The sequence below is a fragment of the Macrobrachium nipponense genome, chromosome 12 (genome assembly GCF_015104395.2).
Source record: "Macrobrachium nipponense isolate FS-2020 chromosome 12, ASM1510439v2, whole genome shotgun sequence".
Classification (NCBI taxonomy): domain Eukaryota; kingdom Metazoa; phylum Arthropoda; class Malacostraca; order Decapoda; family Palaemonidae; genus Macrobrachium; species Macrobrachium nipponense.
The window spans coordinates 102,900,812-102,909,397 of record NC_087205.1 but is presented as its reverse complement, the minus strand read 5'-3'; the positions used below and the strand labels follow the sequence as shown (position 1 = coordinate 102,909,397).

The following is an 8,586-nucleotide window of genomic DNA, read 5'->3' as shown; positions in this document are numbered from 1 at the left end:
TCTCTGGCTCAACGATACTTCTTGAAAATTGGCCAATACTCATATTGGGATAAATCTAAATAATGCATTATTTAGATCTCTCCCAATATGAATATTGGCCAATTGATAAGAAGTATCGCTGAGCCAGAGATGAGAGTAATAAGAAAAATAGAAAAGATAATATACAAGAATATTTAGCTGAATTCTGCTATTTTATTCAACAGATATAATAATAATAATGTGGTGAATTCACTCATCGAAAATGATAATAATAATGTGCTGAATTCATTTATCGATATAAAAATAATAATATTAATAATAATAATAATAATAATAATAATAATAATAATAATAATAACATCGTGACGAATTCACTTATCGAAGCAAAAGACCGTCTGGGACCCTTCACAGGATGTGGACAAAGTATCCTTAAGTCGACCTCAAAGCTTTTGTCTCGACTTGGAAGCACGTACGTAGCGTCACGCCAGAGCTTCTCAGAAGCAAGCAGCAGTCTTTCCTCAAGTGCTGCAAGCAATCACAGCAAGCAATCACAGAGGTTCATGAGGACGAATAATTAAGCGGGTAAACGATCTGTGCATTTCCTGACCAGCCCAGCCTGGCTTGACAATGTATCATAGATATCCGCCTGATGAAGACGATAAAAAAATATTGTGTACCTTTTTAACAAAATTTCGTAGGCATCCGCCAAATATATAAGATAAAATGATACTGTGTAACTTTTTAACAAAGTTTCCTAGACGTCCGTTAAATAAATATGATGAAAAGATATTGTGTACTTTTTTAATAAAGTTTCTTAGACATCCGTCAAATATATAAGATAAAATGATATCCATTAATTAAGATAAAAAGATATTATGTGCCTTTTTAACAAAGTTTCCTAGACGTCCGTTAATAAATATGATGAAAAGATATTGTTAACTCTTTACAAAGTTTCTTATATATTCGTCTAATAAGATATAAATATACTGTGTATCTTTTTAACAGTTTCCTATATATCCGTCTAATAAGCTATAAATATATTGTCTATCTTTTAACAAAGTTTCCCATATATTCGTCTAACAAGATATAAATATATTGTGTATCTTTTTAACAAAGTTTCCTATATATCCGTCTAATAAGATAAAAAGATACTGTGTATCTGTCGAACAAAGTTTCCTATATACCTGTCCAATAAATAAGATAAAAAAGAATATCTTTATTTCTTATTTATGAGTCCAAATGAGCGTTGTTATAATACACTAGGGAGCAGGTATTATACTGTCATTTCCTGGCTATGATGACGAGTGAGAGATACTGACTTTGACGGCGACCCTTGGAACGTTTCGGTAAAATGTTGCAGAGAGAGAGAGAGAGAGAGAGAGAGAGACTAATTTACTCATTTATCTGAATACTGTATAATGTATGTATATCTATATCTGGTGTATATATATATATATATATATATATATATATATATATATATATATATATATAGAGAGAGAGAGAGAGAGAGAGAGAGAGAGAGAGAGAGAGAGAGAGAGAGAGAGAGTTAATGTATTTGAATATATAACAGAAAGAACACAAGCGCAAACAACTGATTTTTTTTTGTCGTCTAGTGTTGCGCCGACTGTGGTAAGAAAAAAAAAAAAAAAGAGGGGGTGGCCAGGAAGGAAGCAGAATCGAATGCTAAATAGGCAAAAGCTACTGAATCGCTCCCGTGAAAAAAAAAAAAAAAAAAAACATGACTCGAGAGCGATAAGGTGATTAGAGCTCTCATCGTTATCTTTATCGCACCCTACGAAAGCAGCCATATCTTGTAGACCTCCTCGACAGTCTTCATTAACTCTGAAGGGTCGAACCACTTGGGCAAACACGCACACAAAAGATGCCTGGAGGCGGGGGGTGGGGGGGTGGGGGGGGGGGGGGGGGGGGGCGGAGAATGAAAATGAACAAGAAAGACTTTAAATGGAGATAATGAAATGACTGGCAACTCACCAACTACGGTTTACCAACATGGCAACTTAAATCAACTTCGTTACCAAGTACGGTACACGTCAATACATAGCTGACGCCCATGACATAAAAGACGCACTCGTCGAATCTTTCAAAAACAAAGAGGTTAAGCGTAGTATTATAGGGCCTACCTTTAGGGAAAAAAATTTTCAAATCCTGCAACACGCCTTAGGTGCTTGATTCCACAATGAATAACCATCGACATGAATGTGTTGTTGATATCTACGCAATTTATAGGCTACGTTCAAACACAGAAAATTTATATGCAAATTTTTAGTCAAATGATTAAATTAGATGACAATAATACCCTTTCCCTGATCAACCAATGTAATTATATGTTTTATGTAGTTATTTTTCACGTAGTATAAGTGGTGAAAAACTATAAAACTATATATATATATATATATATATATATATATATATAATAACTATATTTTTTTACTATACATACTGCATTAATTAAGTGTTGCACTGCATGGGGCGTTGCAGTTCTATGCGGACACCATAGCAATGAGTGAACAGACAAAGAATAACCGGAAAAGACAGCAACAAACGTATATACACGGAATCCACTTCCTTCCTTTTTTCAACAAATAATGAATAATGGATACCAAATATATATACATATAATATACACGTCACCAGTTGCTAAGCCACTAAAAAACGGATAATCCTCTGATACTTAGGTGGAAGATACGAGTTGCTCTTCTGCCATGTACCATGAAGTTTAGGGGAATTCAGGTCTTAGGTAATTACAGAAATTCAAGGGGTCTGAAGTAATAAATCCACTTATGACGTGAAAACAACCTATATGAGATGACTAGAGATCTCAACAGTCGAGTAAAAACCAACCCAGAGTAACGATACCAAATTTTTCATTAACCCTGAACTTCTTCCCCTGCTTAGATTTGGATATTGAAGAAATTAATATCCAAATCTACTAAGCAGGAGTTCCCAACTCCACCAGCCACCCAATCCCGCCCTACTCCTCCCGGCTCATCAACACACAAACGCATGCACACACAATGGTGACGCATTGACAGATCCCTTTTAAACAGAACTATCAGTTTGCAATTTTCAATTTATGCAGAACAAAAGGAAACAAATTTGATACGTGGCAGACAATCCAGTAGGCCGCGTTAATCATTTAGGATGTATGTACAGTAGTATATATTATTATAAAGATTAACAGAAAGAAGCAATACTTCAGTAGTGTGCTGACCTACAGAAAACAACAAACTGTAGCTGTCAAACAGATTCGTCATCTCGTATGTAAATTAAATACCGCACGCCGAATTATAAATGTTTACTCTGCAATGAATGCATTTGAGCTTTCTTTTTTTTACTATTACTCATCTTAAGTAATTCCTTACGCATTCGTTGATCATCAAGTGTTCATTAGGAATGCATTCCCAAATACCGCATCCTGTAATTACCGTTCGTTTCCAAGTTTTTATCAAGATTTACATCTGATGACTCACTCCAATTATGAACAATTATGATAAATCGTATCTGCTGAGTGGCACTCGAGTGCGTAACTCAGTACTCGCTAAACCTGCAATAATAAGAAGGGAATTGTTATTATTGGTTAATTTCGTAAGCGTAACCGATCAGACATAAGATAAAAGAAAACTCAAAACCAATCAGACGTAAGAGAAAAGAAAACTCAAAACCAATCATACATAAGAGAAAAGAACACTAAAAATCAATCCGACATAAGAGAAAATAAAAATAAAATAAGGACGGAAAAGTTAGTCACAGAACATGGAGTGCCAGCTACCCACCCTCACCTTAAGCCTTTCACAGAATGCCAAAGCTTGGGGTAACCGGTGTAGAAATGCGGGAACGAGAAAGCCACCGCAGCTCCGAAGTAGCAGGGCTTCATGTCCACGAGGCCGTCCAAGGGGCACCCTTCCTTGCCGCAGTAGCACAAATTATCCGGAGGCGCCTCTGGCCCGTACGAGAAGATGTCGTCGGGCGGAGTGAAACGATAGGCCTCCAGTCCCTGTCGGGTCACGGTGCTGTTGTAGACCAAAGACAACGTCCTGCATAACTGGCCGTTGAAGATGAAGAGTTTGTCGTCCTTCGAGAGTCCCGGGGAGAAGCCGTTGGCATCGGTGCCCTTAATGACGTTGCATTCGGTCCCGAACCAAAAATCCAGGAGCTGCTTTCCCTTCCAGGTCACGATCTGGTTCATTCGCGAGGGGTCGTCGAGCCCCGTGTGCATGACGTACGGAGGCTGGAGGCTGTTGTTCAGCCCCATCAGGAGGCCGAACTCTTTGTGCGGGTAGGGCACGTCCTGGCGCATGGAGCGCGCCCAGTCCAGTACCCGGGACCTGTGACCCCATAAGAGTTCCTTCACGGTCACCGTCCTGATGGTGTCGAAATCGTTGACCTTCTTCAGGACTTTCATGATCGTCTTGACCACCTTGACGTTCTTCACCATTTCGGCCGCGTTCACGAAGGGAATGTTGACGGTGGTGACCACGTCTTCTTCCCTTCCCTCGGAGAGTGTGGCTGGAATGAATACAGAGGCCGCCCTTGGTATCGAACAGTGCCGTCGTCGGTATTGTAATGAACCTTTTCTTTGAATTCCCGGTATTCATACACATACGGCCCTGTTTCGACGACCCGAGGGGGGTCACCCGCCATGAACTGGGACGGGTTTGTCAGGTTGAAGATACGAACGGTGTAGCGGGCCGGTACTTTGGCCATCCTCCACATCTGGTCCTTAGGAGTGCCCTCCTGCATGACAAGGCCACGGATGACAGATTCCTGAATGAAATTGTCCATCCAAGCTAAAACGGCCATCAGAGATAGGAAGCTGACGAGCGCCATCGTCAGCAAACACTGCCAGCGACAGCAACAGCAGCGATTCTTTTTCGCGAGGCAGCACTCTTTCCCTCTCCTTCTACGACTTTGGTCTCGAGCTGGTTTAGCTTTGGGACGGTTGTCGCCTTCGTCGTCGTCAGAACTCCAGACGCAGCATTTCACGGGCTGGGTCTTGACAAGGGCCTCCAGTTCTTCCTCCGTCAGGCGCTCCTCCGAAGTCTCCCCTCTCTCGTCGTCACCGTCCCCTGCCATTTCCTCGTCCTTGGTAATCTCAGGTACGGGTTTCTGATGATCCATCGTCACGTTTGGATATCAAAAACCGAAGAGCAGAAATGGAAAGTTGCATTTACGACAGGGTCCTCCAAGTACCAACAATCTATTCCAACTGCGGTGCCTCAGTGGAAAATTCGCCCTACCACACACACACACTTCCCTCGGAATTCTATAATAAAATATTCTATTTCATCTCAGCTACGTTTCAAAGCTTGCAATTCGCACCTCCAAAATAAGTGAACCTGAAAATCTCTCCGACGATCAAAATCACTGTCAATTCAATATCCCGCGAACCACACGACCCGTCCGTCGCCAGGAACAGTTACATACTGCAGCTTTCTGCCATTAAGCTGAGCTTTGCCCTGTCTTATCTGCTAACAATGCTGATACAAATATAACAGAGGGAGGGGCGGTAATCCTCCACACCCACCCACCTACCTTTACATATACCCCAGTGTCATCCTCCCCTACCCTCCTACTCCCCTGGTCACACCGGAAAACAAAACAAGAAAAGCGGAAGTATTTCACATCCTGACAAACACAATGTAGGGAGAAATTACCATGAAAATGGTACTACAGCGCATTCTGAACATAAAAGGTAATTGAATGAAAAGGTATCCAAACGGAAAAGGTTCTTTATCTCTCCTTATCGCCTATTTTATCAGACCTTATCTACACACACATAATATTTCATCATCATTTCTCAAAGAAAATTAAGAATGACAAGTTGACAAGTCTTAAGACTTGTTTATGAAAACAGAAACTAAGGTTAAGTTTTTTTTTTCAACGAAATGAACTAATGCGAGGAAAAACTTTTATTTGATATGACAAGGAACTTAAAAAAAAAAAACTATAGTTTACATCATCTGTACCACATGATGTACCATACCGTGCCATACACACTTACACTAGTATGCTTGATAGTATTACACATATGTGCTTATGCACTTGTGCATTCAAGCAAGCACAGTACACACATGCCAGTGCATGTCAGCCACTGTGATAATCAGTCATGTAACTGTAAGTCATGTACTGAATTAAATTCACATAATTCCGAAAATTATGGCAGGGTAAATGGTTACTCATACGTAAAGAAATGCAAATCAAAACGAGGAACAAAAACAAACTGGGCTAACTAGCAAAGAAAAAAATAAACAAAAACAAAAACAAAAGCTGAAACCATAAGCTAAGGCTCCTCTGGTGTGGGTTTCCTTGACATGACACCCGACACCAATAAAAGTCGGAAACTGATCTTTGGAAGAACTTCCTCCTAACGCGTTTGCCAAGCAACATAAGATATGATGCCCTTTGAAAAACTCCACCCAGTGCCTTGACCACATAATTTTTTCGCGGTTACACTCTCTCTCTCTCTCTCTCTCTCTCTCTGCTGGCGGTGGATTCCATGAACCGAATTCTGACGCCACCTATCGGGAAGTTCCCTCACCAACAAGAAAATACGACCTCGCAATCAAACAGAATTGTAAAAATATTAATACGCATTATGCGTAATAGTACGACCTCGCGATCATATAAGGATTGCAAAAGTATTAATACGCATTATACGTAAGGACTACAGATCAGTTTAAGCATTTTGGCCCTTCAAACATTAATACTATCCTGTGGATATCTGTATCAAACCAGAACCGAAACAATAATGAATTGGCCTACCCAAGGTATATAGAATAAGGGAGAGCCATTCTATATACCTTGGGCCTACCAGTAGAAGTAACAGAGTGGCGTTACATTCGTGGAGACCGATAATTCTACTTCCGATATCTTGAGACACTTCGCGTCTCCAGTGTAATAAGCCTCAAAGTCTAAAGATCTTGCTAAGCCTATGCTCACACACAATAGGCCTACGGTACCCTAACTAGGGGTATATATTTGTGCGTCTTGGTCCTTTGGAGCTTTCATTAATATAAGTAAGTCGTGGACTTTCTATCTCTCTCTCTCTCTCCTGAAAGAGTTATACCAATCTAATTCTTTCGTTAATGCCTCCAGGCGTTTTAACAAAGATTGCGTCATTTTGCTACATTAAAATACTCCATCATACATTTAAAATTAATTCATTGCAATTCGGAAATAGTTTAATACAGTCGACTTCTAATCCTCATATTTATATTTTTTCTGCAGTGTTCCAATTCGCAACGTCCTGACTTGTAAATGATAGTCAAAGCCGCTATTAGTGAGGAATAGAGCTCTATTCTTTCAACAGGGTTACAGAAATATCTTGCAGACAGTCACAGGAATGTGTGGGCACCAAGAGGAGTTGGAAGACTCATATCCCATAGGCCCACCTGCTTGGGTAGGAACTACAAGACAAGACACCAGAGACGAGATGAGATTTGTGCAGAAGAGGGTACATGGATTCGTATGTCAAAGCACATGAAAAACGCGGTATATATACATACACACACACACACACACACACACACACACACACATATATATATATATATATAATATATATATATATATATATATATATATATATATATATATATATATATATATATATATATATATAGAGAACCGGCTCACACAAAGAGAGGACTGTTGCAGGTCTCCGAGGTAGGCCCAATCACTCAATGTCTATTCTAATGCAGACCACTCTCTTCTCTCCTCTATCTCTCTCCTCTCTCTCGTCGTCTCTCTCTCTCATATCTCTCTCTCTCTCTCAGTTGCAGCGAAGGCTAAATAGTTGCCCGATACCTTAGTTTTTGGGAAGATTAAACAGTGATATATATATATATATATATATATATATATATATATATATATATATATTATAGTGTGTACGTGTATATAGAAAATCTATTGGTCAACTCCTCAGTAAAATATGTCTACAGCTCATCAATAAATATTGTATTTATATGTTAAACCAACTGTAAAGAAATTTTACATGCTAAACAAACTGTTAAAAAAATGTATATGCTAAACAAATTGTATATGTTATACCAAGCGTAAAATATTTTAAATGTTAAACCAACTGTAAAAGGTTTTATATGTTAATCCAATTGTAAAAGAAGGTTTATATGTTAAACCAACTGTAAAAATCAAAACCATGTGACTTCAATTGTAGTCAATCTTGCTTGTGTTATTGCATTTATGAAACAGAAAAAAAATTTGAAACGGATGACAAAAATCAGGGCAGCAAGACAGTTATATAAGAACATTAAAAGTATGTACAATAGGCTGAGTCAAAAGCCCATATATACATTGTCTCACTGGAGGCCGTTGCATCATTAGGAATAAATGTATCAGCGTGACAACCAACTGTATTTATTATACCTTATCAAAGCATTTCACATATTTTTTTGTAACATTGAAAGCAATGTATTCTAGATGAAAGTGTATGAAGTCTTAGATTTGTTGTGATGTTTTGAAAATAATTTATTATACAAAAACTTAAAAATAATATACGACACTGGCCCTTTAGTAAAGAAAAAAAAATAAATCCCACTTATCATGATAAAATTACAAGGCTTC

At 38.8% G+C, this 8,586-nt stretch overlaps 1 pseudogene; it reads right to left on the bottom strand.

The window, feature by feature from the left end:
* The window catches only part of LOC135224719 (lysosome membrane protein 2-like), a 115,459-nt pseudogene extending 110,030 nt beyond the window's left edge, over window positions 1–5,429 (bottom strand).
* Window positions 5,430–8,586: the final 3,157 nt, after the last annotated feature.